Raw genomic sequence first — 26,723 nt, 5'->3', positions numbered from 1 at the left:
TATGTATGAAACCTAGCAAAACTATATCTGACATGTACACTATGTTCACCTAGATAGTGACATTCTTGCATGCTCTAGGTAGAGAAATTTCTAATTCTAAAAAATTCAATAAGATTTTGAGATGTTTACCAAGTTCTTATGATACTAAAATTATTATAATTATTGAATCAAAAGACTAAAATGTTTATTCAATTGACAATTTGCTTGGTTCACTAATTAGTTATGAGCAAGGAGTGAGTCAAAGGCAAAATGATGTAGGAGAAAAGAAGAAGGAACGGACGATGTCTTTGAAAGCAATCAACTCATAAACCAAAAGTTCTACATTGGAGGAAGATAACAATATAGTCTTGATGACTCGACAGTTCAATAATTTTCTGAAAAGAAAACAAAGGCATCATCAAAATAACTGGAATAAAGGTAAAAGCTCAAGAACTACTAAAGCTTCATCTGACATGATTTGTTTTGAGTGCAAGAAACAAGGTCACCTCCGAGCTGATTGCCCCAACATAATGATCCATCCAAATAAGGTAAAAGGCAAGGAGAAAGCGAAATATAAGAAAAGGAAGATGAAGACACAAAAGGCATTTTGGGACGACTCTACCTCAGAATCATCAGAATAAGAAGTTGAGGAGGAGGTAATGAATTTGTGTCTAATGGCTAACAATAATCTTGATCAATCAGATCAAGATGAGGTATGCCAACTTTCATATGAAGATTTATTGGTTATTTCTGAGAAAATCCATGACTTGTATAGATGAATAAAGAAAATGCATACTAGTCTTAACATTGAGTTTAGTACTTTACAAATTCAGCATGCTAACTTAGTTAAAGAAAATTTTGATTTAGATAGAGAACACATATCCTTGCTCGATGACTTCAATGCATTAAACAAGAAGTATATTGAATTATCTGATGTACATGAATTTTTAAAAACATTGCATATTTAATTAAAAATGAAGTATAAGAGATGAGATGAACTTGCATGGGAGATAGATAGCATCAATATCATCTAAAAGTGGAAGTTGCAGGATATGAATATAAAAATAATACATTGAAAACAAAAAATCATAGCACTTGAAAAGATAAGACATCATCCAGATTAGCCCAACCAAGCAAACCCTAGAAAGTACATGCTTCACACATCTATAGGAAGAGGCATCACCACCCACATAAGTTAGTGAACCCATTTCCTGATGTTAGGTGCTTCTCTTGAGGCAAGCTAGGTCACATAGCCCACACGTGCATGATTCACCATAGGACACACCTAGTATGGAGACCAAAATTGTATTCATCAGAGCATAGCATGCATACATCTCATTCATGCAAGCATAAGGAGGAAACCAAGCTCACTTGGGTTCCCAAATCTAACCCTTGAATGACTTTGTAGGGGTGCTCTCACAAAAGACCTCGTGAGAGCATGTGGTACCTAGACAGTGGCTATTCAAGATATTTGACTGAAGACATGAACAAGTTCATAATTATGAAAAATAGGATCAGAGGCAAAGTAAAGTTAGGAGACAACACCACCAAGAAAGTGGAGGGCTCAGTTATGGTAAGAAATGCTAAAAAAAATTAATTGAAAATACTTAATTAGTTGATGGTTTAAAGAACAATCTGTTAAGCAGTAGTCAATTGTGTGACAAAGATTTTGACATAAAATTTCTTTTTAACAAATGCCTAATTAGTTTAAATGATAAACTTTTATTAGAAGGAAAATGAATAAACAATGTTTACATGTTAGATCTTAATTGCATTGAAAATTCAAATTCACTTTGTTTAAAAATAATAATAGATGACTCCTGGCTATTGCATAGGAGACTGTGCCATGTTAGTATGAAAACTCTTAGAAAAATCACCTAGAAAAACTTGGTTAGAGGCGTACCTAAGGTAGGCTTCACTAAGGATCATCTATGCAACGCCTACCAACTAGAAAAATAAATAAAATCATCATTTCACTCTATCAAGGATGCGAGTACATCTAGGCCACTAAAAATCTTTCACATGGACCTATTTGGACCCGTTAGCATAGCTAGCCTAGTTGGAAATAATTATTGATTTGTAATTATAGATGACTTCACTATATTCACTTGGGTAAGATTCCTAGCACATAAGAATGAGTCATTTGAGGAATTTAAAATTTTCTCCACTTGGATTAAAAAAATAGGACGCAAAATCTTAATAATCTATAGTGATCATGGTGGAGAGTTTCAAAGTGAAAAATTTGAATCCTTCTATCAAGAGATAGGAATAGAACAAAACTTCTCTATCCCTAGAACTGCTCAGCAAAATGCAATAGCAGAAAGAAAGAATAGAACTTTGGTAGAAGCTGCTAGGGCAATGTTAGCTGAATATACTCTTCCTAGATATTTTTTGGTAGAAGCGGTAAACACAACATGTTATGTCTTAAATAGGGTGAACATTAGGTTGAAGTTGAATAAAACTCCTTATGAACTCCTTAAGGTTCAAACACTGAATATTTCACACTTACATGTGCTTGGTTACAAATGTTTTATCTTAATTAATTGAAAACTTTCCTTAGGAAAATTTTATACCAAGGTTGATGAGTGTGTATTCTTAGGAAATTCATATGTAGGTAAGGCCTATAGAATCTTCAATAAGAGAACTATAGTAGTAGAAGAGTCCACCCATGTAGTGTTTGATGAATCGGATAAGCCCTATGAACCTAGATTTGAAGAAGATGAAGTAGAGGTAATTCAAGGAGTAGAAACCATGACCATAGGAGAAAGGGGAGAACCTCAGGAAGACTTGCCTAGAGAATAGAGATACTCTTCTAGTCATCCTAAAGAATTAATTTTAGAAGACCCGTCGAAAGGTGTGAGAAATAGGAATGGGCTTAGGAAGGAGGTTGGTCATTTCGCATTCATCTCTATGATAGAACCCACAAGTATAGATCAAGCTTTAGGAGATAAATTCTAGATTCTTGCAATGCAAGAAGAATTGAACCAATTTACTAGGAATGATATTGGGGAATTAGCCAAGAGACCTAAAGACCATAGTGTAGTTGGAATGAAATGAGTCTTTAAAAATAAGGTGAATAACTCACGAACCATAATAAGAAATAAGGTCAGACTAGTAGCTAAGGGATATAATCAGATTAAATGTATTGACTTTGAAGAAACCTTTGCCCCTGTTGCTAGACTAGAAGTGATAAGGGTACTCTTAGCCTTTGCTTGCTTTAAAGGTTTTAAATTATGTCAAATGGATGTAAAGAGTGCTTTTCTAAATGGGGTAATCAAAGAGAATGTTTATATTGAGCAACCTCTTGGATTTGAAAGTTTACAATTTTCAAACCATGTATTCAAATTAAAAGAGGCACTGTAAGTGTTAAAGCAAGCACCTAGAGCCTGGTACAAAAGACTTAGTTCATTCTTACTAGATAGATGATTTATTAAGGGTAGTGTGGACACCACACGCTTTTGCAAAAGGAAAAAAGACAAAATTCTTATTATTCAGATTTATGTAGATGACATTCTATTCAGATCTTCAAATAAAACTTTATATGATGAATTCTCAAAAACATTAAGTAATGAGTTTGAAATGAGCATGATGGAGTGCTTAATTATTTTCTTATCTTTAGTGTAAAATGAATAGAAAATGGAACATTTCTTAGCCAAATGAAATATATAGAGGATATTCTAAAAAATATGAAATTGATAGTGCTAAACCCTTGAACACTCCAATGAACACTACAATTCAACTTGACAAAGACCCGAATGGAAAATCAATAGACCAGAAAAATATAAAGGGATAATCAGATCTCTCCTCTGCATAACTGCCAGTAGACCGTACATAATGTGTAGTGTATGCCTTTGTGCCAATTTTCAAGATGATCCTAAATAGTCTCACTTAACTGTGGTCAAAAGAAATTTTAGATATCTACTAGGAACCCCAAACTTAGGAATTTGGTATCCTAGGCACATCACTTCCTTTGAAATCTTAGGGTATTCAGATTCTGATTTTACAGGAAGTAGGGTAGAAGATAAAAACACTTTTGGCACCTGCCAAATCATATGACAATCTTTAGTTTCTTGATATAGTAGGTAGAAAAATTTTGGTAGCCCTCTCTACGACCGAGGTAGAATATATAGCAGTAGGAAGTTGTGTTACAAAAGTACTATGGTTGAAACAACAACTTTAAGATCTTAGATTATTTATAGGAACCATCTCAATCATGTGTGACAACACGAGTGCAATGTACATATCTAAAAATACAATTCAATACTCTCGAACAAAACACATATATATTAAACATCACTTCATAAGATATCTTGTAGCTAAAAGAGACATAGATTTACAACATATAGCTATAGGAGATCAATTGGCAGATATATTAATGAAAGCACTAGCCTACAAAACCTTTAGCAGTTTGTGGAATAGACTTGGTGTCATAGACATTTATGCGTGATAAAAAAAAAACTTTTATCTAAAGTTTTTTCTGATTATCACACACTCACCACACAGAACCTGAAAATTTAGAATTCTATTCCCATCATACTATATGATTTCCTATGGCACTATACGATCTATCAAATCTGCACTAATAATAGTTCTCTGTTAAACCAACAGTCAAGATTCAATTCCTTCTCTATATATCGTACTGTACGATTATAATCATATAGTACGATCTACGTGGTTGTGCATTCAAATCATTTGGTATGATATAATTGCACTTCATAATATTACAATATCTCTTCTTCATATTATACGATCCATATCAGTAAACAGATTAGGATGACTTAAATTCAATCAGTATGATATAATTGCAGCTTGTACTGTACGAACACTCATTTGCACTGTGCAACTCTTTTCGATAAAGGTTGTATCGATGAATTTTGGGATGATTAAAATTCCTTCAGATCATACTGTACAATACTGATCATACTGTATGATTTCCCAAAAACTTTAAAAATTCAAGGGCACCTATGATCACTTCACTTATTTATTAGCCACCTCACTTACTCTTACATGTTCCCACTCAATCGCAAGCTCTAGCAAGCACGGTCGACTTGTCCTTGAAAGCTCATCTTCCTCTCACCATGATAATGACCGTTTCTTGTCCACCAAAGATGAAGAAGCCTACCAAAAATTCAAGGCATTCAAGATTACACCATCACGAATGTTGAATCAAGCTACCTTAAGTTTTAAGGTGATGAGCTTATTCGCATCTACTACCTTATAATTTCTCCTTACCCTAGCCTTCCATTACGATGCTGAACTTCTCTTTTAAGTCTTGGCTAACCTCACTATGAATATAGAAAACCTAACCCTTACCTCTTTTATTTGCCGACAAAATGTCGAAATCACTAAGGCTGACATCGCTCAGTACATCTGGCATTCTTGTGATGGCCTTAGAGCCCACTCGTTCCTTACAAATAATTTTGATTGGAGTGTCATTAATCTAGTCCTAAGAAATACTGCTTTTCACCAACACCTACCACTTATCAGTCACTAACCCGAAATGCCAAAATTATTCAATATGTTCTTCGAACTTCAATCGTACCCAAAGCTGGCGATGGAATCTGCATGACCCCAATTGTTACCTACCTCATTATGTTAAACTCCAAATTTGATGAAGCCGATTTAATTATTGATTATATCCAAAATATGACCTTAGTTCGCCTCCCTACCACCCATAGAAAACTCAACCTAGCCCTTGTCCACCTCGTAAGTTACATTCTTCAGAATAAATATTAGTTAACCTATCCTGGTGAACTCGACAATCTATCCATTTTCTATACAAATGACTCCTTATTTATTTTGTTTCATCTGGGGAAAGAGTAGGATAAGCTAGATATTGATAAAGAAGAAGGAGAGGTTGCTCCAATAGGAGCTCCTGTTCCACAAAGATGGCATGCATCACGTCGAGGACCTGCACCAGCCTACCCTCACGACGACCTAGTCGAACGATTTGACCAACTATAAAGTTGGCTTGACACACACATTCAAGAACAACATCAACAACATGAGGAGGACATGGGTTGGTTTGGAGAAAAATTTTCCTCGATTGATCAGTAGTTCGTATCCATCCACCACTACTTTCAACCACCTCCTCCACCACCTGATCAGGATCCTACTTTTTTACTTGTCACTATCTTATGTTCTTTCAATGTTTTATTTGTTACCCCTCTTTTTGGAGATGTCAAAAGGGGGAGAAGTTTGTTGTAGTATGCTTGGTTTAGATGTCTTGTTTAGCTATTTTTTATTTATACAATTGGTATAAAGTTTGTTGTAGTTTGTTGTAGTATGCTTATTTTAGATGTCTTGTTTAATTATTTTTTATTTATGAAATGCTTGTTTGCTTATCTTTATCCTTGTTTTCTCGTCATGCTTTTATATTTACTTAAAAAACATTAAAAAGTGTTAATTTGCTTATTGACAATATTATTTGACATCATAAAAAAGAGGGAGATTGTTGCTTTCCATGACCCCTAGCCTGAGATTTTGATGATGTAAAATAATGTCAATTTGAATTATTACATTATTCATTTAATATCTTGAATTTTCTCTTGTCTGTGAGTACAAATATTTTAGGGAGAACACATAATTACTCAAGATAACAACAAGACTCAAGACTGGGTAGAGTAGGATGTGAAGTTTCTAATATAGTATTTTTTATTTTTTTTTCTTTTATTGAGTTTAGCCAGAAAGTGTATGCAAACTAAGCAACCAAGGACACACACAGGGGGAGAGCATTATTTTAAGGAAATTTTTTTAACTCTTTGTATATCATATTGAACGAGTTTAAATCATACTATATAAATTACTATGGCTCAATGGCTACTTGTGAATAAATCATACTATATGAATCATATTGTACTGTACGATGTGTTTTTAATTGAAAACCCTAGCCGCCAGATTAATTTAAGTAAGTTCTTAAATCATAAATTTTTAACTAATCATATCAGGCAGTACAAAATTTTGAATACTTACTTAAATTAACCCCCATGATTAGTCAAAAAATTAAGGATTAATTTCTTATTAGTTATAGTACTATACAACATGGTTCATATTTTCGATCAATCGAGGCTATTTTTTTTATCATCCCGAACGTTATACCGGATGATCCCTTGATTTTTTAACAAATCATACTAGACGATGTGAACATCATACTGGATGACCTTAAGCTTTTAACATATCATACAGTATAAAGTGGATCGTACCAGATGATGAATAAAGATGAGTTTTTATCGACCTAGTTTTTGTCTAATACGAATAGAAACAAAATAACATATCTTATTGGATGATGTTGTATCGTACTGTATTATATTATTCAGAAAAGAATTTCCTGTTCGTATTCCTTCGTACTAGATAAAGGCTATTTTTAACTGATCATACTGTATGATCATGGATCATACTATACGAACATAATGGCTATATTGAAAATTTAAGGTTTCTTGTAGCCTGATTTAAATATCTAAATTTCTATCTTTTGAGTGAAGAGTGTAAGAGAGGAACAGAAGTAGAAGGCGATTCCTTGAGAGAGAGCTCTTAAGAAGATTTTGGGTTTATGAGAGGAGGGAGAAGGTGAGTTTTTAAGTGAGTAGGAGTGTAAGAGAGATCATAAGGTTGCTCCTAGCTTGCTTCATGTTGCTCCTCCTATGGCCCGAGAAGAACTTGTGGGAAGCTTTCTAAGGGGAGATCCTTCAAGTCCACATCCTCTAAGGAACTCTGCCTTCTCCAGGAGAAAAATGAAAAGGTTTGTTATCATCATTGAGAGGGTGACATAGCATTTGGTACTCTTCCATGCCGGGAAGGTGAAAGTGAGCTTTGTAAAAGAGTCTCCGCATTGCTGTGGGGGAAAAAAGAGAATTACTGTTTACTAGTGAAATTCCTAGAGTGGAGGACTCTGGGGAGTGAACGTAGGTCTTGTGATCAAACCATTATAAATCTTATGGTGTGATTTTTTCCTTACCGCACTTTTTTACGTTTTGCATTTTTACATTCGTTAAAATTACTTGGTGAAAATTATAGTCTAATTCTTTGTTGAGCTAGTTAAAATATCACCACCTATTATGGCAATCATGTTTTAAGAATTCACTTTTGTATCAATTTAATTTTCTTGTTTAAAATTTAAAAACACAAAAAAATAATAATTAAAACTCATGTTTAGGATTGTTATTTTATTGCAACAAATTTCCAATTCACCCCCCTCTTAGCGCATCTCATACTTTCACGTGATAGGAAGAGCAAGAACCTTATTTTATAATTGAGTAGAAATACCCCTTCGCAAACTAGTCATTTGCATTATTTCTTATGTTTAAATTGATTATTTAGAATGCTTGGGGTATTGGGTGCTCTTCTTCTCACTTGTGGGTGAATAATTTATATTGTATTCATGATATTTATATTCTTATTTTAATTGAACCGCTTGTCAATGTCTATAATTTATCTAATACTGCTAGATTTCATGGTTTCAAGCATGTTATTCCGAATTGTGCTAATAAAATTTGGGTTTTTTGGAATGATCCTGTTCGTATTGATATTCTTGGTAATTTTACTCAAGTGCTACATTACAATATTGAAGTTTTAAATCTTATTTATTGTGCATCTTTCATTTATGCGACCTCTTCTTGTGGGACTAGAAAAATTCTTTGGGAGCAGTTATCTGCCTTTCATAGCATTTGTCAATTGCCTTGGTTGGTGGGTAGCTATTTTAACACCATCTCTAGTCCTTCAAAGCTTATTAGGGGGTCTTATCCTATTTTTCTTTATATGGAGGATTTTAATAATATGATTATGGATTGTAAGCTCATTGACATTGCTTTTCTGGTAGCATGTTTACTTGGAACCGAGGGAAATTATGGCAAAGGCTAGATCATATTTTATTTAATGATAATTGGCTTAGCTCCTTTAGTTCTATTTTTGTTGAGTATCTTTATCGCACTCTTTCTTATCATTCTCCCTTATTCCATGCTCTTAATACTAGATATAGAAATCTTTTCCTCAATTTAGATTTCAAAATATGTGGCTTCAGCATGACTATTTTCTAAGTGTTGTTTTGGATAATTTGAATACTCATTTGCATCTAGATAAATCTATTATAAGTATGAATAGACTTTGGCTCAAATTGTAAAGACTTAAATAGCTTTTAAATTGGTGGAATCATAATGTTTTTAAAAATATCTTTACTAATATTTTAAATGATGAAGAGACTATTAATAATGTTGAGCTTAACTGTCAAATGTCTCCCTATGATGCTAATTTTTCTTACTTAGAGAGGCCAAGGCTTCTCTTTAAATTACATGCCTAGGAGGAAACTTTTTGGAAATAAGAAGCTGCTGCTCAGCATCTGGTGGAAGGTGATAATAATACGAAATACTTTCATGCTTTGGTCAAACGAAAACATGCATTAAATTCCATTAATAAAATCAAATGTGAGGATGGTTCTGTTACTGAGAATACTGAGGAAATTGCCTTCTTGGTTGGTCAACATTTCAGGATAGGCTCAACAAGGTTTTTATCCCTTCTAATATTGACAACCCTTCTATTATACCCAATTTCATCATGTCGGAGGATAATAATTTTATTTCTAAAATTCCTTCTTTATATTAATTAAAATATATTGTTTTTGATATAAATGGAAACTCTGTTGCTGGTCTGGATGGGTTCACTACCAAAATTTTTCAATCTGCTTGGGGTATTATTAAGAATGATCTCTATGCTTCGGTTCTGGATTTTTTTGCTAGTCATAATCTGCCTAATTTTTTTCTACTTCTATTGTTCTTATCCCTAAGAATAATGATGCAAGTAATTGGAATGAATTTAGACCGGTTAGTCTTTACACTTTCTTTAGTAAACTTCTTTCCAAAAATTTCATGACTTGTTTAACTATTGTTCTTCCTGAGATTATTTCTCCTTTCCAAATGGGTTTTGTTACAGGTCGTGCCATCTCTTATAATATTTTTTTGGCCCATGAATTCTATCATGATTTGGATGTTAAGGCTAGGGGTGATAATTCTCTCCTCATGCTTGATATCTCCTAAGTTATGATAATATGAGTTGGCTATTCATTTATAATATAATGCAGTTATTTGGTTTTAACTTGGTTTTCATTAACGTTACTATAAATACGATTGAAGGATCTTTTTTTATCTATTATTATCAATGGTAAGAGCTCTATATTCTTTAAATATTCACATGGCTTATGTAAGGGAGACCCTATGTCTCCAGTACTTTTTATTATTGCGATGGATTATCTTTCTAGAAGACTTGCTAGCCTTTTTGAAAACCATCCCAATTTTTATTTCAGGAATAGGGGAGGTTTTCCTATATCTCATTTATGTTTTTCTGATGATTTTATCATTTTTATGAATGCTTCTTGTAATAATATTAATAAGCTTATGGATTTCTTATACTATTTTCAAACTATTAGTGGCCTATCTTTGAACAATCATAAATGTTGTTTCATTGTTTCTAGTAATATGCATAATGATCGTATCTTGACTATGAAAGATCTTACTAGGTTTGTGCATGGCTAGTTACTTATCAAGTACCTTGGTATTTTCTTTTTAAAGGTAGAAAGAAATCTTTTTTGTTTGATGATTTAAATACCTCTGTGGAGAATAAACTTCAATCCTAGGATTCTAATTCTTTGAGCTTTTGGGGGTAGGCTTACTCTCATTAGAAGTGTCCTTTGTTCTCTCCTTGTTTACTCCTTGCAAACATTGCTTCCCACTAAAATTGTGAGTAATAGAATTGATAAAATCCTTAATAAGTTTTTTTGTAAAGGCACTAGTAGTAACACTAAAATTGCTAGGGCTTCTTGGGATAAGTGTTGTGTTGTTTTAAAAGAGGGTAGCTTGGGTTGTAAAACCATGGAGGATATGACACATTCTTTTTACTTCAAATTATGGTTTATTTTTAATGCCAAGTTGTCTCTCTGGGCTAAATTTATGTTTTCCAAATACTGTGTCGGGAAGCATCCTACTACCAGTTCCTTTAATATCGGCGATTCTAAAATTTGGCAAAGGTTTTGCAAGGTTAAGTGGGAGGTGGAGCCTCTTCTTTCTTGGGGTATTAGGGGTGGAAGTATTTTTTCTGGCTGGATCAATGGTTAAGTACTCACTCTATTGACTCCCTTATTAATTCCACTTCTACTACTTCTATTAAGGTTAATTATTTCATTAATGATAACTATTGCGATTATGATAAGTTTGCTAATGTGATTCCTGATTTAATTATTAAAAAAATTTCCATTCTCCCACTGAACCTGGAGTCGAAGGATGATTTATTATGTAAGTTAGCTAGTGATGGGATTTTTAGATTAAAAGATGCTTTGCATGAGTTTAGTCCTAAGAATGTTGTTACTACAATTTCCGATCAAGTTGGAGGCCTCCTTGCTTCCCTTACACCCTCTTTATGTTTCTTGTGTTAAACCAGCTTTGGGTTATTTCAAGCTTAATGTTAGTATTGCTAATGAGATTAATAACATGGGGTGTGGTGGTATCATTAGAGATTTCCATGGTAATGTTACTCTTGCCTTTGCGGGCCCTTTGCTTAAAGGTAATCTTCTTATGGCTCTTCATAGTTTGGTTCTTTATGCGTTGAGAATTTGTATGTCCTTGGACATTGCTAACATTGATATTGAGATTGAGTCCTCTTATAATATTCAGTGCATTTTTGATGAGGTGGACTAAGTTAGTAATTCTGAGGTTTTTTATGTTGTTTGGGACATTAAACACTTAATGGTTTTGATCTATGTTTCTGTTTCTCATGTGCTTAATGAAGGTAATGCATATGCCAATTAGTTAGCTCATTTTGGTTTTGTTATTGATTTCTTCATTGACTTCTTGGAAGCCAATGTCCCTACTCCTTTAAAAGGCCTCCTAAGATTGGATAAAATTTGCTTACCTTATGTTAGGAGTTAATTTGGTCCCTTCTTGCTTATCTATTTTGTGTGGTTTTCCCTCTTCGAATGGTTATTTTTTGTTTTATCCAAGGTTTAGGAATGTTCATGTGATTATTCTTGTTAAGCTCCTGAATCCCATTTATATATAATAGTCATTTTAATCTAGTTTGTTTTGGGTTCCTGGGGATGAGCGATGATTGTAAGATTTTCTTGATGGGTATTTTGTTTGTTTCTCTCCTTCCTAAGGATCTGGCTTTGCTGGATTCTTTTGGTGGAGGGTCTTTTCGATTTATGGATATCTAGATGTGGTTGTTACCTAGCTTTTTGGATGGTTTTGTTTTTCTGAGGCACTATTGGGTGGTTATTTCTATTATGGCTACTAGCATGGTCCTCTTTGGTTGGTTGTTCCTTTGCTTTGGTGTTTTTTGGTTTGGGCACGTAGGTGTGCTATGCTAGGTTGTATTGTCTTGTTGTGATTGTTGGGGCTTTTCTGTTGGGTTCCGGGTATTTTCTGGAGCCTAGATTGGAATCGCTTGGATTGTTATGGTTGGCTTAATTTTGGGAATAGGTGATTGCTCCATTGGTTGGTTTTATCTTGTTCAACCTCATTTATTGGGGGGAGGTGGTGCTGGCTGGGGTCTTTTGGCTAGAAAAATTGGCATAAGGGTTTACCTTATGATGGTTGTTTAGATCCATTTGTTCCTGAGCTCTTCTTGCCTCAACCCCTCTCGACTAGACTACAGACCCTTTGGTTTGATTGATGTTTTTTTGTTCCACCCCACTCTTTTTTGTTGTGTACTGGGTACTATGCTAAGCTATTATACATTGTGGTTGATCACGTTCTGTTCCTACCCGTGGCCTGCTTTCTGGGATGGCTTTATTTATTTGAAGTTTTGGTGGTGAAACTGGAATTATAGCCATATGGCTGATTGTTGGGGTTATTTTAATATGCATTCCAACTGTATTTGTGGCTTTATTTTTCATATCAATCGGGTTTATGTTTCTAGCTCTGAGACATACATTAATTTTTGATAAACTATGGTTTTTTTCTTTTGTGTGGTTATGACTGATTGTGTCATGACTCACTAGTGGTATTTTCAGCTCGTACCATGTTATATGTTTTTGTGTATATTTTTTGGTGCCTTATGCACTTTTTTCAGGCTCTCTTTTGTGGAGGTTATAGCGCAACTGATTTTTTGGACAGGAAGCTTGCTCTGAATGATAATGGTTGCTGGTTTCCTTCTTTTTGAGTGCCTCTGCTTGTGCACCGTAAATTGTACCTATGGATAATTGTAATTTTGCTTAGTAGAGATCTTGAGCTCATATGTTTTTTTTATTTTTATTTTTAATTTTTATCTTATGATTTTTTGAAGTTTGGACCTAGTTTTGAATTGAGGTTGTTTGAAGAGTTGACTTTTTTTTATTTGACTTAATTTTTAAAGTTTGACATTTTTAGGAAATACAAAATTTTAATTAGAGTTGAATGGCTTTGAATTTGATTAAATTGGATTTTACTAGAACTATTGGTGATTTTAAAAAATTTGGATTTTTTTTTTATTTTCTAAAATTGTTTGATTATACGGATTTTGGATTTTTATCCAAATAACTTCCAAACCTCTTGGAATCACTCCAAAAGGTCAAGAATGACCTAAGGGGATGTTTCAAAGTATTTAGGAATTTTTGAAATTTTTAAATAGTATTAATTAATTAATTAAATGAATTCATTATCAAATTTTTACTAAAATTAAAATTAAAGTTAAATTAAAGATTACTTGATGGGGCTTCTATTTTTTTTTTTAATTAAGAGTTTGAAATGGTGCAATTTATGTCACTAAACCCCCTATCCTAAGCATAATTAACACACCGAAGCTCAAATCCTAAATCTCATTGGAAAGGTCATTAGAGCAATTTGAAATCAAGAGCCAAACCATAACCATTGATATAAAATTGGCTAAATCGTGTCTTTAAACATTCAATCAGGGTGGATAAAATTTGAAAATGTCATAGACTTGCCCAAATTCAATCTCACATAGTCTCAAGTTATGGGGAGTTCATTCCTAAGAGAAATGCCTAATATAGCCCTAGGAAAAATTAATCAAATTTACTAAGTTTAATGCAAAACCATAGCCTAAGACTATATGTATTTGTTAGGTCTCCTCAATACCTTTCTAGTGAGTGTAAGATCTACTAAAGCAGATAAGTGTGTGATGAGATATTATTTTTCAAAGTTTCAAATGATTTTTGGAACTTTTAAACATGAAATTACAAAGACAACAATGCTTTCACACAAGGGCACACTATGATTGGGTAGCAAATCATTGGTACTGACTATGTAACTATGAGGTCAATCTCATCCATTGGATTATTGATTGGATGGATGCGATTGGATATTATCAAAATAATATGATCAAATACGGACCGTTGATCTAGATCAATGGTCACTATTACATCTTAAACATCCCATTATCTCCTGAAGTTGTTAAGCTTCTTTGTCATGATTCGAGCAATCCCACCATAGAATTCACACTAAACTTCAAGGGAAGGATTAGTACACAATAATTCATTAGTCCAATTGTTAGATTATAACATGTTGAAGATTTGTTTTACACTTGACCTACACTTCCTAGCTAGGAGCTCAAGAGTGGGATCTCACCATTTAGAAAGCCCCAACAATCTATCTAGAAGCTTTAAGGGTGAGATGACGAACACTTCTCCTTCAGACATCTCGGTTAGAGGATCACCCGAAGTAAGAGTTAAATGAGTTGGCCAAATAATATTGGTAGCAACGAAAATATCTAACAATAATATTACGGGTTTTTAGAGGGAGAAAACTATGTTTCAAATTTTCAATTGGCGGTTTGAAAGGCGGATTCTGATGACGGTGGATGATCACTGGAGCATCGTCAATGTTCATTTAATGAGCGATCATCATTCATCATTTAAAGCTGTGGTAGTTCAACAACATTTACTTAGCACTAAATCTCTTTCTGTTTTCAAAGATTCAACAACCAGGATCATGTCTTGATCTGTGAACAATGGTATTCAAATCTCATCCAATTATGGTAAACCTTTGATTATCAATGAAGGGGGTCTTTTAAATGTTAAACCTATTGAGGTGATTTGGAAAGGGAATAATGTTATGATGCAAGTAGATATTCTTAAGAAAGATGAAGCTCTTAAGTTTTTGAATTTCATTCATGAAGCTGACTCTGAATCAATTATGGAAGGTAATGATGAAGGTGGTATTAAAAATAAATGCTCTGGGGAGAACTCTGGTAATACTGATAATGTTATTAATGGGAAAGAAGGAGTTGGTGACATGAATGTAGTCCGAAACTGTGAATCCGGGGAGAGGAATCTTGCTATTCCAAGTTCAGATGGAAATAAAGAAGTAACAGTTAAGGAATTATCTGGGAATGACTTGCAAAATGTGTGGCTTAAAAATTCTCATAGAAGAGTTTCTAATTCTGACTGGGATTTTGGCTGCATTCTCTCGGAGGATGGACTTACAGTAAAACTCTGTGAGGATAAGGTATTGGAGAAAACTAGAAAACTTCATAATGCTCTTGTAGTCAAGGTGTTTGGTGAAAATATCCCATAATATATTGTGAATGTAGAACGTAGATGACAATAGTCGCAAATTGGCAAATTCAACCTAAGTTGGCTTGGAAAGGGTTGGAGTTTATGTGCTTTTGATGATGAAGTGTTGGTTGAACAGGTGTTAGCTAATGGTACTTGGTATGTAAATGGAAACATTATTGGGGTTGATAAATGGACCCAATCTTTCAATCTGAATTCATTAAAGGGTTTGAATACCCCTATATGGATAAGGATGCCTAACTTTCCATTACATTGCTGGGATGCTACCAATATATGTAAAATTTCTTCTAAAGTAAGAAATCCTTATCTGATCAATGAAAATATGTTTCTGTGGGGTAGAAGGGAATTTGATAGGATTTGTGTCCATATTCATCTTGAAGATGCTCTACCACTGGGTGTGTGGGTAGAGGGAAATTAAGGAAGGTTTTTCAAAAAATTTGAATATGAGAGGATTCCCTATCTATGCTTTGGTTTGGTAAGATTGGACATGAGCAAAAAGGTTGCCCAGAGAAGGTGGCTGTAGAGTCTATAAAGGTGTGAAAGGATGTTATTAATAACATGAAGGAACTAGGATTTTATTTGGTTGGTGAAAAGGTGTTATTATCATATTCAGAAGACAGTCATGGGTATGGGCCGTGGCTTCTTGTAAGTTATAAAAAAATTCCTTCTTAAGGAGATGGCTTTCATGGAAAGAAGGTTGGCTGCAAGAGAACCACTAACAAGGATTATGGTAATCAAGTTCAAAGAAAAGAATTCATAGAGGTGAATAAGAATGAAAATAAATTGGCTACTGGAAGTATGGAAGAAATCTCTGAAATCCTGGTTTTCTTAAAATAGGTTAAGATTGTTAGTTCGCAGACGGATGCTGATGAAGGAATTGTTCCTGCTAAAAAAATAGGGAACAAATTTGCTGCTCTTACAGAAGTGACAAATGAAGGTGAGTTAAGGTGTAATGGTGAAGCAAGAAAGGATAATATTGAATTGAAAGCTACAAAGCAAGGAACATATGGTAATTTTGGATTTTCAAAGGAGATGACAGAAGGAGATAATTCTCCTACTTGTCAAGATATGGGAAAATTTGAAGAGACAAAGGATGGTAGCTCTACTACCATCAAAATAAAACTTGCAAAGAAATTAAAAAGTCTTGGTCCGATTAAATTGAGGCCGAGAGGAAGGAAAATTGAAGGTGAGGTAAAAGAGAAGGCATGAAACTTTCCCCTTTTGTTCACTAATAGCTTCAATGGTATTCTGGAATTGTAGAGGAGCAAGAAATAGACAGGCTTCTATATAATTTAAAGGAGATAGTAAGAGATAATAATGTGTTTTTGTGGGGTTATTGGAAACTAAAATTTCTAATTCTACGAGGATGGAGATTAATGAGCTCATTGGGAGCGAATGGGATTTCTTTCAAGTTCTGGTAGAAGGTTTATATGGACGAATTCTAGTTCTCTGGGAAACCAAGGTAGCTTCTTTTTCCTTGTTATTTTCTTCTAACCATGTGGTTATAGGAGAGCTTAATATTGTAAATAAGGGTGTGTGGAAAATTGCCACTATTTATGGTGGAAAAGAAGTGATTCAAAGAAGAATATTTTGGGAGAAGTTGGAATATTTCTACTCTAGTAATATTATGAAGGTTATTGGAGGGGATTTCCACTGCATTTTGTCTGAAGATGAGAAAAGAGGTGGAAGACCATTTCAGTTTACTCAGGGATCAAGAAAAATGAAATCGTTCTTTGTTAATAATGATCTTCATGAGATGGGAGTGATTGGATCAAAGTTTACATGGTGTAATAATAAGGTTGGTGGAGCCCGTATGTTAAAGAGGTTGGATAGGTGTATTGTTAATCCTGCAACAATGGATGAATCTAAGTTGGTCTTGAAGAATTTCTCCAGAGTGGACTCTAACCATTATCCAATTTTAATGAAGTTTATGGATAACATATTTTATACTGATAGAACTATAAGATTCAAGGAAGTCTGGGCTTCATATCCTGCATCCGTTGGGCTAGTGAGATTAGCTTGGAATAAGAAAATTAATGGAAACTATGCAGAGACTCTTAATCATAAGTTTCATAGTTCCTTAAAAGCTCTTTTTTATTTGAGAAAAGAAAATATGAGTATAACCAACAAAAAGAGACTCTTAAAACCAAAATTTTGGAGCTTCAATCAAAAGAATCTAAAGTCAGATGGCTATCAAAAGATGATATCTCACTTCTCGAATATTATGTTAATGAGTTAAATTTTGTTTTGGCTAGATTAAATACTTGGTGGAAGCAAAGAGCGAAGGTAAAATGGATGACAGAGGGAGATACAAACTCAAAATGTTTTCATTCTTATGCTTTTGCAATGAAAAATGCAAACTGGATTTTCAAAATAAAAGATGATGATGGTTCGATTACTGAAGATTCTAGTCTAATCTCTGATGTCTTTCTTAATTTTTTTAAAGGCAAATGGAAGGAAAGGAAGAGTTCTATAACTAGTTGGCCAATGGTTAATTTTCATTGGATGAATATGATAGGGAATTGTTGAATAAAGAGCTACCTATGGAAGAGTTAGAGACGGTTGTGAACCAAGCTAGAGAAAGTGTTTCACCAGGTAAAGTAATCATTTCTTGTGGCTCAAGAAGTCTTTCAAAAATTCAGGACTTCTAAGTCTTCAAAAGGACTAGTTTCATTCAAAGTTGATTTAGAACAAGCTTATAATAGTATGTGTTGAAAGACCTTAAGGAAAGTATTGGAATACTTAAGATTTCCTGAAAATTTTTCTTTATGGATTATGGAGTGCGTAGAAAATCCTAAATTCTCTTTGATTATTAATGGTCAAAGTTTCAAATTGGATTCATGCTAAGAGTGTATTCCATCGAGTATGTAAACTTTCTGCTTTTTTGTTCATCCTATGTTCTAAATTGCTTACTAATGGGCTGAAATAGAAAGAAGAATCTTTGGGTATAAAAATGGGTAATAATGTGCCAAAGATTACTCATCTTTTATATGCAGACGGCATCTTAATTTTTTTGTGTGCTAAAGTTAGTAAAGTGAAAGAGATTAAAGCTTTACTATCAGACTTCTGCTGCTGGACAGGGCAAAACGTTAATGTGAATAAATCAGCAACATTGTTTGGAAAGAATGTTAATAATAGAACAAGGAAATCTATAAAAAGGATCATGGGATTTAAGGTGGTGAAGGAGTTCAAGTATATTGGCATTAAAATTGCACTAAGAAGGCTGTTTGTTGTTGATTTCTATTTCTTAATTGAGAAAGCTTTAAAGAAAATGGGAGTATGGGGGAGCAAATTATTATCTCTTGCAGGAAAATTCTTATTGATAAGAACAGTTTTGCTATCAATTCCTTATTATGTTGATCTTTTTCTTTAATCCCGAAAAGAATTTTAAGGGAATTGGATAAATTCAATAGGGAATTTATCTGGAACAAATAAGATGGGAAGGCAAGTTATCTGGAACAAATAAGATGAGAAGGCGAGTCTGCACTATGTTAGTTGGAATGATCTATGTAAACTAGTTAAAGATGGTAGAAGAGATCTTCGTTCATGTGTGAGTGTTGTGGGACCTTTGAGAGAAAATTTGTCTTGGAAAGTAATTCAAGATAAATGTTTCCTGTTGCATAAATTCTTTAAACAAAAATATAGCTTGTATGGTGGACTAATTGGTTATGGAAGAGGAGTATCATCCACTTGCAAAATCCTGTATAATGGAAAGAAAGCTTTGAAATATGTAGACAAGTGGAGAGTGGTTAATGGATGTTCCATTGATATATTGGAAGATATATTGATCCTTGGAAAAAGTCTTAACAAATGACCTACATTTGTCTCGGTTCCAGAATCTGAAAACAATATGGTGGATTCTTTAATTATAAATGATGAATGGAATTATCTGAAACTAAAAACTTTGTTTGGGGAGGAGCTAATCAGACTTATTCAAAGGGTGGAGATTCAATGTGATCAAGAAGAAGATTATCTGAAACTCATTCATCAATATTAAGGGTATTCAATTTCTTCTCTGGTTTATAAGGCTACAACCGGACATAATATGGAATGTTGGTATTGGTAATGCTCAGAACAATCAAATTAAGCTCTAAAGTAGAGATATTTTTGTGGCGGGTATGTAACAATGCTATTCCATATTTTTATTTTTTATATCAGAGAAGAATTCAAAGCTTGATTGAATGTCCTAGAGGCTACGACTTAAAAGAGGATATTGATAATTTGATGATAAAATGTGGAAAATTGAAGGAAGTTATTGGTCAGCTAAACATATGGGGATTTGGATTGCAGTTCTTTGATTCGTTTCAAGAATGTTGGAGGTGGATGAAAAAGTACAGTAAAAGTCATGGCTTCCTCATTAATATTTTTTGCAATGCTGTCTATCTAACTTGGAGATCTAGGAACAAATATGTATGTTATGGAAAGGATGTTAGTTCTATGCTTATAGCTTCTAATGTCGTAAGTTATTCTTCCATTTGTTATATGAAGGATGGAAGAATGAGACACTGCGGTAAAAATAAGTCTTTGAGACTGTCAGATCATTAGTATCCTCCTCCTCCCAACTGGATCAAGATCAATGTAGATGCTTCTTTGTTACACTCATATAAGGCTCGTATTGGAGGAGTAGTTCAGGACAACAAAGGAAGATTTTTATTGGGATATGGTAAATCATGCATTCATTGGGATATTTCTAATTTAGATTTCATGGCCGTGGAAGTTATAAAGAAAGTCATAAAAGATAGGATGCTTGATTATCAAGGTATCATTGTTGAAGGTGACAACTATAATGTTATCAAGCTTTTAATGGAATTGGGAGGTAAATGGAAAGATGAACTATTATTTGTCAAGAATCACAAATTTTCAATTGGGTAAATAGAAAATGTAATAAGTTAGCAAATCTTTGTGCTAACTATGCTATATTTAGGGATTTCTTTTGGGAAGATTTAACTTCAAATAATATTCCTCCTTTGTTTGCTAAACTTGTAAAGGAGGAATCTATTGCTAAACTTGTAATTAGGTTCTCTTTTTAATAAGAACATCAGCAATTTGATTGCTTTCTTCAAAAAAAAAAGTAAGAGTTCAAGAGAGGTATAGATGGATTTCATTGTAGTCCACTTGAACCGTTGGTTGGAGGGGGCTGGGAAGTTGGAAAATGAGAAGAGAATGCTCAAAGAGATATGGGAGGATTTTTAAAAGTTTGGATACAAATGGTGAGTTCTTGGTGAGGGAGTCCTACTCAAGCTTAACTAGTAGCCTTGGACGACCGGGATTGATCGGGATAGCCATTGGATGGCCTCCAGGTTGAAGAAGACATCCGCGGAGAATAATTTGAGCCAAAAAGAATTGAACTCACTCATTGGGAAAGCTTTGGCTAGAGCCGATGAAGGAGGGACCATTAGAGTTGGTTTTCTAATCTCTCCAGTCGCTGGTTGGGTCATTTTTAGTTAAAAAGGCTATTGGGGACTTGATGAGCTCTATAGTGAGCTCAATTGGGCAGCAGGAAGCCCAATTCAACTGGATGGCTCAGGTTGACCCAGACTTATATGATTTAGGTTAATTTGGTCCCAACCTGAGTTGAGTCAAGTTATATGATTAATGTAGAAATTTTGTTGAGATAGAGTGCATAAAATGCAAGTGTTAATTGGGTATGAATTGCTCTGAGGTAGGAGATGGCTCAGGTAAAAGTGGTTTTAACCAGTTTCAGCTAGCCTAAAGGTTGACCAAAGTTAGCCCAAGTGATGGGCTAATATGGGTGAGTGTGTTGAACCTAGGGTCACTGAATGGGGGGGGGGGGGGGGGGGGGTGTGGGGGGTTGGGGGGGGTTTTTTGGGCTTTGTGAGGCCTAGATTGGGAAATAGCTCAACTAATAGGGCTTTAACAACTTTGGGTTAACTTAATTCCTAACCCAATTTTACCAAATGGTTGGGACAACTAGGGCATGTGTATTAGGTCAAGTGCGACCTAATGCCACCATTGGTTAGATGTAGTTAGGCTAGGGTTAGAATTTTGCTCAAGAGAAAGCTCTCTTTTGACACTTGGGTCAAGAAAAATGGATAACCCAAGTGGGCCCAAGTCTTTGGTCTTCAAAAGGGGTCTCTTAAGGACCCTATGGATCACCCCTGGGTTTGAATGAGTTTTGAGAATCCTTGGTAAAAAGGTTTGAAAGGGTTGAAGTGTATGGAATTTTTGGTCAAACTTGGTTGAATTGGTCAATGAAGTTGACCTATGGTGAAGGTTTTGGTCCATTAAGTTTAAATTGATCATATGAAATCAATGGAGGTGGTTTTAAATCATGGGGAGGTCATTTGGTTTGAAATGGGAGTTCAAACCCTTAAGGATCACTTTAGTCAATAAAGGTTGACTTGGTCAACCAGATCAAACCAAAGTGTGGTTTTTATTCCAATGTGTTCTAAATGATATTTAGTATATCTTGGGATAAGTTTTGAAGGTTGATATACGAAGACCATGATGACTTTTTGGGAAAAGACCAAAAATCCCTTTGAAGGGCATTTTGATAATTTAGACCCCTGGTAAACACTAGGTCAAACAAAGTGTAGGATAATGTTCCAAAAGTCATGAAAAAGGCTATAGGTATGTTTAGAGAGTTCGGAAAGAATCCCAAGGTCAAATTCCACTTAATGGCAAGTCAATTATTATGGTTGTAAATATTTGAAGGTTTTGCAGCCTTAAGAAATTAATTTAGTTTCTGGTGATAGAGATCTCAAAATGAGCTTCTTTTTGGTGGCTCAATTTTAGAGACATATCCAAGTAGTATTCAGATTAAACCAAGATCAGAGATCATTTGAATGGGTTTCAAGGTGGAATAATAACCACCAAAAATTGGTTTAGGACCTAGGTCCTTAATCTTGGGAATTTTTTTGAAAACTAGGATTTAGATTGGATATTAGAGTTGTCTGGTTGAATTTGAATTATCCACATCAATGTAATTCAAATGAATGAATTAAATTATTTTAATATGATTTAATGGTTAGTTGAAATATTATTGAAGGAGGGATTAGAGATTAAATTGAAGGGTGGAATTAGATTTTATTAGACTTGGATTCGGTTTTGACTAGAACCTATATGGATGAGAAGTGAACACCTCCCAATCATCAGTTCACCAAAAAAACCCTAGTAGGTCCTAGGGACCTCATACACAAATGAGGTCAATAAATGGACCCCTGATATGTGTAATAAAATATACTTCTAGTACAAATATTAATTTGACTAAAAGGACGGGTATAATTTAGGACTTTAATCTATAGGAAAGGAAGAACCAAGCCTTAGAGAATCAAGGTTTATTCGGCACAAGGTGTTATCCCCCACTAGTAGAGGATCACATGGTGGGGTTGAAATATGCCCACCATATAGGATCAAAATTGGTTGATCCTATGATGGGCTCGAAACATGCCCATCAAAGAGGATCGAGGTTGAATAATCTTATGATGTGGTTGAAACAAGACCATCATAAAGGATTGAGGTTGAATGACCTTCTAATGGGGTCAAAATATACCCATTATAGAGGATCAGGTTGAATGATCTTATAATGGGGTCAAAACATGTCCATCATAGAGGATCAGGTTAAATGATCTTATGGTAAAGTTAAAATATACCCAACATATAGGATCAGATTGAATGATTGTATGATGGGGTCAAAAAATTCCCATCATAGAGGATAGAGTTGAATGATCTTGTGATGGTATGAAATATGCCCATCATTGAGGATCAGGTTGAACGATCCTGTGATAGGGTCAAAATATTCCCATCACAAAGGATTAGATCGAATGATCATATGATGGGGTTTAAACATGCCATTATAGAGGATTGGGTTGAATGTTCTTGTGATAGGGTCAAAATATTCCCATTATAGTGGATCAAGTTCAATGATCATGTGATGGGGCCAAAATATGCCCATCACAAAGGATCAAAACATAAAGGAAGCAAGCACCTAACCTTAAGGGAAAGAAAACATGAATTGATTGATTGTTGGTTTTGATCTTTTTTATAATCACTTTGATAGTGAAAATAAAATTGCCCAAAATAAATTTAGGACATATAAATATTTTTTTAATTGAGAATTCAAGCTATATAAAGCATAGTCTTTCTTAAGGAAATTCCTATTAACAGGTAACATTGGGTTATTTCATTTATAATCCACTAGCTGATATGAGTCCCTTTCATAGTTTGTCTCTACAATGAAGGGTCCATCCCATGTTGGTTCAAACATCCCACCTATCTTTTGGTGAGCTAAGATAAGCCTCTGAAGAACCAAGACTAAGTCTCTTACTTGGAAGGTTCTAGGCCACATTGACTTATCATGAGCTTAAACCATTCAGAACTAATACAACTCTAGAATCTATTAAGCATAGTGGCGACACTCTTTAAGCCCTTTGAGTTATTTAAGATAGATTTGGGTGTTCCACTTAGTCATGATTTGGTTTTTAATTGAAACCTTGAGTGAGGAAAACTACGTCTCTAGAGGGAACACAGCCTCAAACCCTTACACTAGTGCAAACAAGGTGGATTGGATTGGGGCACTATAAGTGATTTGATAGGCCAATAAGGCTACCACTAACCTTTCATCCCATTGATGTTTATTATCATCAAAGACCTTTTTGATAATCTGTTCTAAAATGTTATTGAAGGAATTAACCAACCCATTAGACTGAGGATAATAGATTATTGAGTGTTTCCAATCAATGTTATGGCATATTACAAAAATTATTGATTTTTGAATACTTGAATTCAAACCCATTATTCAATATAATTCTGTGGGGTATGTCAAATTGATACACCATATGGTCACGAAATAACTTTAAACATGGTATGATGTTACATTGCATAGCGGAGTTGGTTCTGCCCACTTTAAAAAGTAATCAGTCACAAATAATTTTAAGTAATGACCATTTGAAGAAGGTGGTCAATTGGCCTGAATATGTCTATGCCCCAACTTTTAAAGGGCCACAAAGCTAACGTAGGATGCAATACGTTAGGTGGATAATACAAAATTACACCATGGACTTGGCACTAATAGCAATATTTTGTAATGTTCTTGTAGTCGTCAATTATCGTAGGCCAGTACTACCAAAGTCTTTTGATTTTCACCATCATTTTTTGACCCGATTGATGAGCACCACATAGTCACAAGTGGACTTTATTTATGATCTTTAAGGCCATACATTTGTCTAAACAACATTGCCACATCTAAAAATATGTTTGACAATACAACATATCATTGACTAGTGTAAAGTATTTTTGAAAAAAATGAGTGGTAAACCCATCAGGTCTAGCCATAGAATCACTATTCATAGCAAGCACAGTCTCTTTAACCTCCTTGAAAGTATGAGGCTTAGTGTGAGTCACATTATCCTCTTGGAATATAAGGCTAGGAATAAAAGAATTATCTATAATCTGAGCCAGGTAAAAAACCGTATTGAGACGGGCTTGAAATTGCTGAACAACAAGATTAGCAATCTCCACAGTATTCTCAGTAATAGAACCATCCTCCTATTGAATTTTATAAATATAGTTTTTAGCCCTTTTCCTCTTAACCAATGCATGAAAATATTTAGTATTATTATTACCTTCCATCAAGTGCTTAGCATCAGCTTTTTTCTTCCAAATGACCTCTTCCTGAGCTTAAAATTTAAAAAACTCCTCTTTATCATTTTTTAAAAGAGTGAAATTAGCATCGAAAGGATCATCTTGACAAGAAATCACAATATTACTAACAAGTAGTTCAGCTTCCAAAATTCTAGAAAAGAAATTTCTAAAAACATTATGGTTCCACTAATTTAAAATTTGTTTCAGCCTTTTCAGCTTAAACAAAAGTCTCCTCATGCCAAAACTAGAATTATCCAGATTTAAATGAGCTTGCCAATTGTTATGAACAACATCGAAAAAAGAATCATGAAGTAACCACATATTTTGAAATATGAATAGAGATGAAACATTAAATTCCCTAAAATTAAGTCTAATAAGCAAAGGAGAATGGTCAGACACTGTTCCACTAAGATGTTGCACATTTGTGGAGTTAAGAGAATTAAGCCAATAGTCATTAATGAGCACACGATCCAAATGTTTCCATAAGTGACACCTATTCCAAGTGAAGTTAATACCAAAAAAACCAATATCAATTAAATTGAAATCCAAAATCATATTACTAAAATCCTCCATAGAGCGATAAAAAGGAAAAGAACCTCCTATCCTCTTAGTGGGGTTAGTGATAACATTGAAATCACCCACCAACAAGCCAAGGAAAATTATGAATACTATGAAAATGAATGAGTTGATCCCAAAGCAATTTTCTGATGTAACGAGATGAAGTGAGCAAAAGAAGCACAATAGCGAAAATTAAAAACCTCAACTTTATAATGCATCACTTGAGTAAAATCACCAATAACATCAATTTTAATCAACTCTTTCCAATAGACCCAAATCTTGTTAGCCACATTCGAAATAACATAATTAAAGCCCAAAAATTGAGAGGTGCTTAACAACCTAAAAAAAGAAATAAGAGGCTCAAGAAGCACAAGAATAAAAATATTGTGAGCACGACATAAATTCTTAACATGAATACTAGAAGAGGGACATCCAATACCCCTCACATTCCAAATAATAGTATTAAATATAAAAACACACTTAATGAGAAGTATGCGAGCAAGTGGTTCTAGGAACTTGCAAAGTAATATGTTGTTTCTTCCTCCCTCTTTTACTATGAACTTTATTGAAACTAGTATCATTATCATCCCTAGCAAAACATTTAGCAACAATTCGTATATCCTCAATATCAGTAAAAAGCATCACTATTATAATTAGAAGTTGAAGGAGTCATATTATCATTTTGTTTGGCCCATTAACTAGTCTGTTGAGGACATTCATCCTCGATAAACATACCATCATCCTCTAAATTATCTTTATTCCTCACCGCAAGATCTTTAATGCATTTGGCAAGAGGAGAGCTATGCTCCATAGAAACAAATTCACCTTCCTCTAATGGGACATCATTTCATCCACCTTCTTTAAAAGGCAATTGAAAAGCAACCTTCAATCTCAATTTCTTATTCATTCAAGGGAATAGATAGAGTTTGAGAAAGCATATTACCATTCAAATCTAAAACATTTTAATTAAGTATGTGAACGGGTATTTCTACCCGAATGTAAAATAAGGTTCTTACTCTTCCTACCATGTTTACTTTGAATTTTAATAAAGCTAATGTCATTGTCATCTTTAGCAAAGCACTTAGAAGAAATT

Source organism: Dendrobium catenatum, unplaced genomic scaffold (assembly GCF_001605985.2).
Source record: "Dendrobium catenatum unplaced genomic scaffold, ASM160598v2 fragScaff_scaffold_1074, whole genome shotgun sequence".
Classification (NCBI taxonomy): Eukaryota; Viridiplantae; Streptophyta; class Magnoliopsida; order Asparagales; family Orchidaceae; genus Dendrobium; species Dendrobium catenatum.
The sequence above is the reverse complement of the archived record's forward strand: the minus strand, read 5'-3'. Positions refer to the sequence as shown.